We start from the raw sequence: 10,058 nt of genomic DNA on the forward strand, positions 1-10,058 counted from the left end.
GTTTTGATTTGCATTTCCCTGATGATTAAGGATGTTGAACATTTTTTCAAGTGCTTCTCAGTCCTTAGGTACTCCTCAGTTGAGAATTCTTTGTTTAGCTCTGTAGCCCATTTTTTAATGGGGTTATTTGAATTTTTGGAGTGCAGCTTCTTGAGCTCTTTGTATATATTGGATATTAATCCCCTATCAGATTTAGGATTAGTAAAAATTCTTTCCCAATCTGTTGGTGGCCCCTTTGTCTTATTGACAGTATCTTTTGCCTTACAGAAGCTTTTCAATTTAATGAGGTCCCATTTGTTGATTCTTGATCTTACAGCACAGGCCATTGGTGCTCTGTTAAGGAATTTTTCCCTTGTGCCCATTTCTTCAAGGCTTTTCCCCACTTTCTCTTCTATCAATTTCAGTGTCTCTGGTTTTATGTGGAGTTCTTTGATCCACTTAGACTTGAGCTTTGTACAAGGAGATAAGAATGGATCAATTTGTATTCTTCTACATGCTAACAGCCAGTTGTGCCAGCACCATTTGTTGAAAATGCTGTCTTTTTTCCACTGGATGGCTTTAGCTCCTTTGTCAAACATCAGGTAACCATAGGTGTGTGGGTTCATATCTGGGTCTTCAATTGTGTTCCATTGATCTATCTGTCTGCTACTGTACCAGTACCATGCAGTTTTTATCACAATTACTCTGTAGTACAGCTTGAGGTCAATGCCTGACCTTTCTTACAACGTATTATCATGCATTTTGGTTTTTGTTTCCTTCACTTGAATTATGTTTTTTCCTTTAAGTGTAATTTCCGTTCAGTCCTAGGGTTTGCTGTTTGTGTAACTTGTGTTGCTAATGAGAGCTGGGATGGTTTAAGCAGTCCTCTGTAGATGATAAATGACAACTGCAATATATCGGAAATCGATGGCTGCCCCTACCTTTTTGCTTGCTAGAACTTCAGATGCCCTATGTTGCTTTTGTATTCAGTGAGCATGTCTCTCAAACCTTATAGAATAATAAAATAAAGATCAATAATGATCATAGAACTATAGATGATAAAATATTAGTTGTCCGCTTGCAAGGGTGAGCAATGACTTCGCTGTTCGAGAAATATTTGGTAGGCTGTGGGCAGTTTTTCTCTGTGCAATGTAGGTTCAACATCCTTAATGAACACCAAGGAGTCCGACACGAACCGTTTCTTTGTGATAGCCTACTTTTTTTCTCTTTTTTTCCTACAGTCCACTCACTGCTCTTGTTTAGCACAGCCTGAGTTCTACTCCCACTACTTCCTGTAAATATGGCATGATATTAGTATTTTTTTATTAGTGTGTGTATGTCTGTGTGTCTGTGTATACATGCTAAGTCCTCCCCCAGTGGAGAGATGGGATCACCAACCTACCTTTAAATTTTTTGACTCAGAATTGTTCCTGTTGAAAAGAAATGAGGTGTGAAAATGGAGCAGAGATTGAAGGAAAGGCTGTCCGGTGAGCCAGCTTGGGAACCATTCCCATGGGTGGGCACCAAACCCTAACACTATTACTGAGGCCATGTTGTGCTTCCTGACAGGAGCCTGGCATGGCTGCTCTCTGAGAGGCTCTGCCAGTATCCGACTGAGACAGATGCAGATACTCACAGTCAACCACTGGACTGTGGTCAGGGACCCCTATGGAAGAGTTAGGGAAGGATCGAAGGAGCTGAAGGGGATTGGCAAGCCCATAGGAAGACCAAACAGCATCAACTAACCCAGACCTCTGGCAGCTCCCAGAGACTAAATCACCAACCAAAGAGCATACATGATCTGGTCTGTGGCTTCTGACCTCTAGCATATATGTAGCAGAGGATTGCCTTGTCTGGTCTCAGTGGGAAAGGATGCACTTAATCCTGTAGAGATTTGATGTCTCAGGAAAGGGGAGGTGAAGTGGGTGGGTATGGGAGCACCATCTCAGAAGCAAAGGGGAGGAGGGATGGGGTAAAGAACTCTTGAAGGGGTGACTGGGAAGGGGGGCAACATTGAGAATGTAAATAAATAAAAGTATTTTTTTTAAAAAAAAGAAAGAAAAATATAAAGAATGTGCTCAGGTAAAGTTTTGACCTGGGCAATTGCTCAATTTTGATATCATGTTGCTTGATGAAGATGGAAATATATTCATTTCGTGGACAGAGACATTAGCATGCATATACTCATTAACTAATGTATCCATAGACATAAAGTTACAAAACAATTCCTAAGCTACAGCAACTACAAAGTAGTTTATTGATTTTATAAATAATACAAATGAACACCAGACATTATAACAGAGACATTATGTGTTTAAAAAAATCACATAAAGCCCTTGTTAATTATGACTTACTTATTTTACAATTTTTCTAATGTCCACTCTCAGGTTATTTTCCAATTCAAAATGCAAAGTATTGTGTTGGGGTGTTTGTCACATGGTAGAGTGCTTGCCTAGTAGGCACAAGACCCCAAAATATAATTCCTAGCACTACATAAATGGGCATGGTGGCACACAGCTGTAACCCAGGCTCTCTGAGGGTGAAGGCAGGAGACTCAGAAGTTTAAGATCAATGTTTTGTGTATGGAGAGTTCAAGGCCAGCCTGGGCTACCTGAGACCCAGGAATTAAGTAAGGTCAGCTTCATTCATGGGTGTTTCCCTGACTGTGGAAAATCTCAAGGTCAGAGGAACACATTCATCTGTTTTGGTAACAAAGTTTATAGCCACAGCTTTCCTCTCAACCTGACCTCTTCTGACAGTTCTGCTCTTTCTTAGTGCAGTATGCTGTTTTGTTTATGATTCCAGGTACTAAATTACATCATCTCAGAGCATCGTCACCTCATCAGCTGCTGTTTCTCATTGCTGTAAATATGGTCTTTACAGCTGGCAGGCATATCCTATTTTATAATCAAGGTCACTTTCTGCATTTAGATCCCACAAGCCAACAAGTCAGAAGAGGTGGTTTTGAATGCAGTGCTTATTGCTAAGCAGGCAGTCTCAGCCTGCACTGAGCTTCATTGGGGGCTATTAGAATCTTGTCTCAATGCTCACAGCAGACCAGAAACACGGGTTCTGATGGTAAAGGGCCTCTATTACTGAGCTCTCGAGGAACGTCAATGGCTTTATCCTTTTCAGAGCCACTGTTGGAGTGGGTATAAAAGACAGGGTCTGTAAAATCTGTCTTTAGAGTAATAGTGCCTAGTTTGGTAGAAATGGTTGTATTAAATGTTCTACTTTTAATAGCATGTGATGAACTAAAAGATGTGTCAATTATGCTTAACTAGCACATTTTTCATTATTACATTTATCATTAGCCCAAACAGTAAGGCCTTTAAAACTGAATACTTTGGAAAATATTTGAGTCTCTGTGCAGACCACATTGAATGGACCTAATTTCACCTAGGAAGTACTTGCAGGCATTTTGGTAGGTATTTGTTTTTAAAGTATTGGTGCAGCACTTGGGAGGCAGAGGCAGGCAGATTTCTGAGTTCGAGGCCAGCCTGGTCTACGAAGTGAGTTCCAGGACAGCCAGGGCTATACAGAGAAACCCTGTCTCAAAAAACAAACAAACAGAATGTATTGGTGCAAAGTAAAGTATATATATATATATGCAGAAATACTCTATTGTATTATATGCTCATCTTTACTTCCGTGATTGTATAAGGAACTAAGAAAACAACATAAATTATATATAGATTTTGTGAAAACGTTATCTTTAGCTTGTTGGTTAGAGAGTGGTGGGCATATATTTCAGGTTGGCAACAATAAACATTTTCCCAGTGATGGGGTTCTAGCTATTTTGGATTGCCAAATTAAAACACAATGTAAGACATCAGTTCTAAGCTTATGAGAGGTGATCCTCTTTCTCCATCATGGACTACAAACCAAATCACACGTAGCTCTAGCTGCTGCTAAAACCAGCTGGGTACCTTGGGTAGGCCCAAAGAACGCACACCTGAAGAATAAGAATTTGTTCTTCCCAGAACAGCAATATGGAACAATGCTGCTTGCTAACAACATTATATGGCTGTGAAAACCTAAGCATTTAAAAAAAACCCTCAGCCTGCAATCTACGTGAGTAAGCAAATTCTCTTGTGAGGTAATTACATGAATTCCTTTTCTGTTACTTATGAACTAAAGTGTCTTGCAGGGCAAAGTCCATTATAGCATCTTTGTCCATTTAGCTGTAAGTCATGAAGAAACTCTAGACGTAAAGATGACTTTCTGAGGCTTCCCAACTGTCAATTAGACTGTTTTTATTTGCTTGACCCTAGATTCTCTACTTAAAGTCTATGAAAATTATTGAAAACACGAAAAAGCAATATTTGGAAAAATTGTATTTAATTTTGCAGCTAATGAATCTCTGAGTCACTAGAGACATAATTAGGGGAAAATGTTTCTACAGAATCTGGAGTAGTATTGGAAGGACAAGAAGATTTAAAGTGGTAGCAGCAAATAGAACCCAGAGAGAAGTCTCAGCAAGCGTGTCCAATCCCCTCTGAGACCCATAAGGGCTTTGTTTGGGGGCAGTTTTTGTTTTCTTCTCATGTGTGTGTGTGTGTGTGTGTGTGTGTGTGTGTGTGTGTGTGGTGTTCCTGGTTGTATGTGTGTATATTCCTGTGTGCATGTATGTATGTATGCATGTGCATGGGTGTGTATGTGTGTGCCTATGTGCATTTGTGCATGTGTGAGTGTGCCAGAGGCTAATATTTTGGGGGAAACAGAGACCCCCTACTTTCTAATAATGAGTTCTAAAGACTCAGAGTGTCAAAGCAAGGTCATTTATTTTAGTCTTTCAAGGTTGGGCACAAGCCCAGACATAGTGACCCATTAGAGTCAAAATGGCACCAAGAATCATAAGTCCTTCCCCTCTCTTTCTCATTGACTAGCCATTCAGGGAAGTACAATCCTTTCTAAATGCCCTGCCCTTTTTGGCCTATGCACTTAGTCACATGACACATTGCCATTCTGAGATAAACTTTTGGTTTGAATAAAGAGTAATCAAAAGACCCAAACAGACAGGCATCAGTGTAGGATAATCTCATGTGTGCTGTGTGGAAGCATCACCTGTCAATGAAAATCAGATGGGATGGCCAATCAGCAGAGGCAGGATTAGAAGGTGGGACATCCGGCAGGGAGAGAAGAACTGAGATCCCCTGATGGACTGGAAGGAAGTCGGACAAATGTGACCAAGGAGAGGTACCTCACCATGTGGCAGACTAGAATAGTGTAAACAGGCTAACATAAGCTAAGGGCTACTCGGAGAACAAATCCAGCTTTGTCCTAGTCATTTATTCATAAATAGTAAGCCTCTAGGTCATTATTTAGGAACTGGGGCATGGGTGGAAAAACCTGTGGTTACATGCCAGTGTGGGAGCAGGATACGTAACACATCCTGGTCATCTTAAGCCATCTTAAACTGGCTGGTTTTGTGTGTCAACTTGACACAAGCTGGAGTTATCACAGAGAAAGGAGCCTCCCTTGAGGAAATGCCTTGATGAGATTCAGCTGTAAGGCGTTTTCTCAATTAGTGATCAAGGGTGGGAGGGCCCATGGTGGGTGGTGCCATCCCTGGGCTGGTGGTCCTGGGTTCTATAAGAAAGCAAGCTGAGCAAGCCAGGGGAAGCAAGCCAGTAAGCAGCACCCCTCCCTGGCCTTTGTATCAGCTCCTGCCCCAAGTTCCTGCCCTGCTTGAGTTCCTGTCCTGACTTCCTTTGCTGATGAACAGCAATGTGGAGGTGCAAGCTGAGTAAACCCTTTCCTTCCCAATTTGTTCTTGGTCATGATGTTTTGTGCAGGAATACAAGCCCTAAGACAAGCCACTTTTTTATTAGCGAAGGACCACCACAGTGTATTTCTCATAGTACCAGGTATCTCCTTCAATTGTGTCCACCTTCATTTCTAATTCTATTGTTTTTGAGAATTTTACGTTATAAGTATTACAGCCTCCTCCTTCCCTCCATCCCTATGTTCCTTCTCTCTTCCACTTCCTCCTCAAATTCATGGCCTCTTTTTCTTAGTTATTATTATTGCTTAATACACATGCATATAAGTCTATTCAGTATTTCTTGTATGCATATATTGTTATGGCCAATCACCATCCACCTTATTGTCTTGAGATGCTCTTTCATGGAACCTGGAGATTGTCAGTTTGTCTAGTCTGGCTGACCAGCAATCCCCAAGGATTCATTGTCTCTGCAGCCTCAGTACTGGGACTTCAGACATTCTTCAGCTCTTTACTTGTGTTCTGGGCATCCAAACATAGGCACTCATGAATTGTTGCAAGAACTTTCATTGACTGGCCTACCTCTCTATAAAAGATAATTTATGTTTCATTTTAGTTTGAATGAAAAATAATGGGTTTCATGCATGTGTGTCATGAGTTTTCTTCATATATTATTATACTTTGGTCATGGCCTTGTCCCTTCTCTCATCTCCCACCAATCTCTTGCCTTCCCCAAATAGTCTTCTTCTGCTTGTTTGTTATTGCTTCCTTCTCCATCATCTCTATCTCTATCTCTCCATGTCCACCTCTACCTCCATCACCTCTACCTCTATCTCCATATCTATCTCACTATCTCCATCTTATCATATCTATATTCAACTCCATCTACTCCATCTCTATCTCTTTCTCTGTCTCCGTCTCTGTCTCCACCTTCATCATCTCTACATTTCCTCTACCTCTATCTATATGTTAAATCCAGGTTTTGCCTATGATCAATATTACACAGTGCATGTCTTTCTTTCCCCCATCATTCTTCCATGCCCTTCTGACTATGCATGCTTTGATTCACTCCTTATCTCTAACATCATGCACCATGATGGACCTGCTGATAAAAATAAGTTTCTTAAATGAGTGAGCACTTCACTTTGACTTGGAAAGCATAAGAAGAAGATAAGTGGATGACAGGAAAAACAATATGCTGTTACCAATACAGTAGAGATTTTAAAGGAAAAAAGTGATAAATAAAAACAAAAGAGTGACTAGAGGTTGTGCTATGTATGAAGTTCGAGCACCCATTTCCTGGGAAGTGTTGTACACACCGTGAGGCTGAGGCAGAAAGGTCTCAAGTCTGTATGTGGAAAGAAAATTGATGTATATGAGAAACAGTAAGGCTTGCATTAGACTTTGCTGGCAGCAAGCAGCCAAACTCAAATCTAGTGTAGGGGCATGTGGGGAGGGACTGACGGGACACTGGGCTCAAGGAATGAACAGAAGGCTAATGAGGGTTAGGAGTGTACATGACCAAGCCCAGACTTACCTCCTGGGTCAGAACTCCGCTGTTTAGGGAGCTGGCAGGATGGAAGCTGGTGCTGACGTGACAAAGGGCATGTTAGAGGACTCTGTGGAGCATGAGAAATGTTAAGAGGGCACTCCTCTTCTAGAGAGCTCTTTGAATTTCTTTTTATTTTTGTTAGAAGAGCACAGGGAGACGTGAGGTCAAGGGGGCCTTGCATGTGCGCTCCTCTGACGCCAGGACTGGCTGGAACAGTCTTCCGTGCAAGTGTCTCATGACTCCCATCCTTCATGCTCCATCTAGCTCATGTCACCTCCTGTTCCTAGTCTCCTCATATTCTTCTATGTTCTTTCTAGTATATGTTTCTCTTTAGCATGATCCTGTGTGTGCTTGCCTCTACCAAGTAAAAAGTAGGGACTTCAAGAGTGTGTAAACTACTAAATCCACAGATCCATGCTAGTCAGTCCCACTCAGAACCTCAGTATTTTCAAAGTGAAAAAGTACAAAACTATTGTAAGTCTCTTGTTTTGAGGCTTCTGATTCTCTCCTTGGATCCTATGATGAACAGCAAGGCTCAGACAAATGTGGGTATGGTAATGTTGCCTGTTTTTCCTTAACTTAGGCCATGGAGACTGTCTATCTGAACTTACTGACCCTGTAAAGGTCAATCATATAGCATGAGGAAAACATTACTGCTAGGAGACCCCGACAACCAATGCTGGTTTCAGGGAGGAACTGTAAGGTGGGAGAATGAACATGCTCTTTTCTGACACAAACAAACCATAAAGGGAAAGTTTACATCCTCACTCATAATAAAAGCTTTTGTGTTTATGGCTGTGTTCCCCAGAGAAAGAGTTTAGGACCAAAAAAACCTCTCTGCTCTTGTAGATAAACATTGCTCTCTACAAAAACAGATGGAAGCCTGGAGGTAATTAGACCCACCATATCAAGTAATCAAGTGGGGAAGAGGACCAAACAGCATGACAAGGGAGTCAACTCTTACAGGGACAGACAGCAAGTGTTTCAGTCAGTGGGCCATGTCCCCATTGTGCTGGCACTGATCTGGGCCTGTTCATGGGCGGTTACTCTGGTTTCTCCATCAACTCTCCTGTCTCCTCTTCTTCTATCCAAATATAAACACATTGATCTGGACACAGCCTCCAGTCCAGTCTCAATGTATATCACACTGAGAACACACAGAACTTTTCTCGAACGCTCTAGAAACGGGACCATTTTTTTTTCCTCTGCAGGATTGGACCTTCATAGGGATACACTTTGAATGACTTCAGCTTGCTTTCTTAGCTACTTACCTATATGTCTTCAGAGATAGAGCAACAGTTTTGGTATCTCCAACCCACTTTATTTATTCATGTTACAATAAGCCAATTGTTGCCACTTGACAGTTTTCAGTTCCATAAAAGCTGGGGTGGGATTGATTTTGTTCACACCACCACCATGTATAGCAGTACTCTGTGCTTTCAGTAAAGAGTTGGTAAGTAATAAGTGAACCAATGAAAGAGAATGTACACATGAGTGTAGCAGACCCCAAAGACCTCCACTGTAATATTCCTACTGTAAGACATAGTACAATGCACTCTATCACAGCCATGTCACTTCACCTCACTGTAATTTATTCTTGTTCTGCCTTGCTCTTTTCTTGTTGCGATCTTTCTTTCCTCCTATCTTTTCCGGCCCTGTTAAAACCAACTCATTTAACTCTACTTAACAGCAGAGTACTAAAGCACATAAGCACATATGTGTACATACGTGTATAAGCACAAGCACATATGTGTTCATATGTGTCTTCTGATTGTCAGAAAAGATACGTATTTGAGAGCCAGCAGGATGGTTCAGTGGGTAAAGGTGCTTGCTGTCAACTCTGACAAACTGCGTTTGATCCCTGGGATCCACAACGGTAGAAGGAGAGGACTGAGTCCTGCATGTTGTCCTCCACGCCATGGTGTGTGTAAATTCCCCTCCTTCAACCCAAAATAAGTATTAGAAAAAAAAACAGGAAAAAAATAAGTATTTGATAGGCTGCAAGGTAGGATCTTAAATGGTGTGTTGTAGTCTGTAGCAGCCATCCCGAGCTTACATTGCTTTTAGCTTTGGATAGTATTAATGATGGCATCAGGCATTTGTTATAAGATAGCTTTTCCTTTAGACTCGGAGAAAATGTGGGTTTCCTTAAAATGCAACTCCAACTTTAAAGATAGAGTTTTTACATGATTTTTAACTTAATTATGACAGAGTGCTATGATTAAGTTCATTAGCCTGGTTAGTCAAGAATTTTGTGAATAAATGTCTTCAGGGGACTTGAACATTTGTTGGTCATCTTGTGAAGGCCTTCACAGTACATGCAGCAGTCTTTTTAAGGCAGCGCCAGTAAGGATAGAGAAGTCAGGTTTTTTGTCAAGGACTTATAAAACTCTGTTTCATGCCAGCCATATCTCCCTGCCTTTCTTTTTTTTTTTATCAGTAAGACATACAATAAGATCAATAAAATTAATAGAATTGAAGACCCAGAAATGAACTGACACACCTATGGTTACCTGATCTTTGACAAAGGGGCTAAAACCATCCAGTGGAAAAAAGGTAACATTTTCAACAAATGGTGCTGGCACAATTGGCTGTCAGCATGCAGAAGAACATGAATTGATCCATTCTTATCTCCTTGTACAAAGCTCAAGTCTAAGTGGATCAAAGAACTCCACATAAAACCAGAGACACTGAAATATATANAGGAGAAAGTGGGGGAAAGCCTTGAAGAAATGGACACAGTGGAAAATTTTCTTAACAGAACAGCAATGGCCTGTGCTGTAAGATCAAGAATCAACAAAT

The 10,058-nt window shown here is 41.1% G+C and overlaps 1 long non-coding RNA gene across 1 annotated transcript in view; it reads right to left on the reverse strand.

Moving 5' to 3' along the window:
• LOC110332893 overlaps nt 1-10,058 on the reverse strand; it is a 25,860-nt gene that overhangs the window by 14,462 nt on the left and 1,340 nt on the right. The gene's annotated exons all lie outside the window — the stretch shown is intronic.

The sequence above is a fragment of the Mus pahari genome, chromosome 15 (assembly GCF_900095145.1).
Source record: "Mus pahari chromosome 15, PAHARI_EIJ_v1.1, whole genome shotgun sequence".
Taxonomy (NCBI): Eukaryota; Metazoa; Chordata; class Mammalia; order Rodentia; family Muridae; genus Mus; species Mus pahari.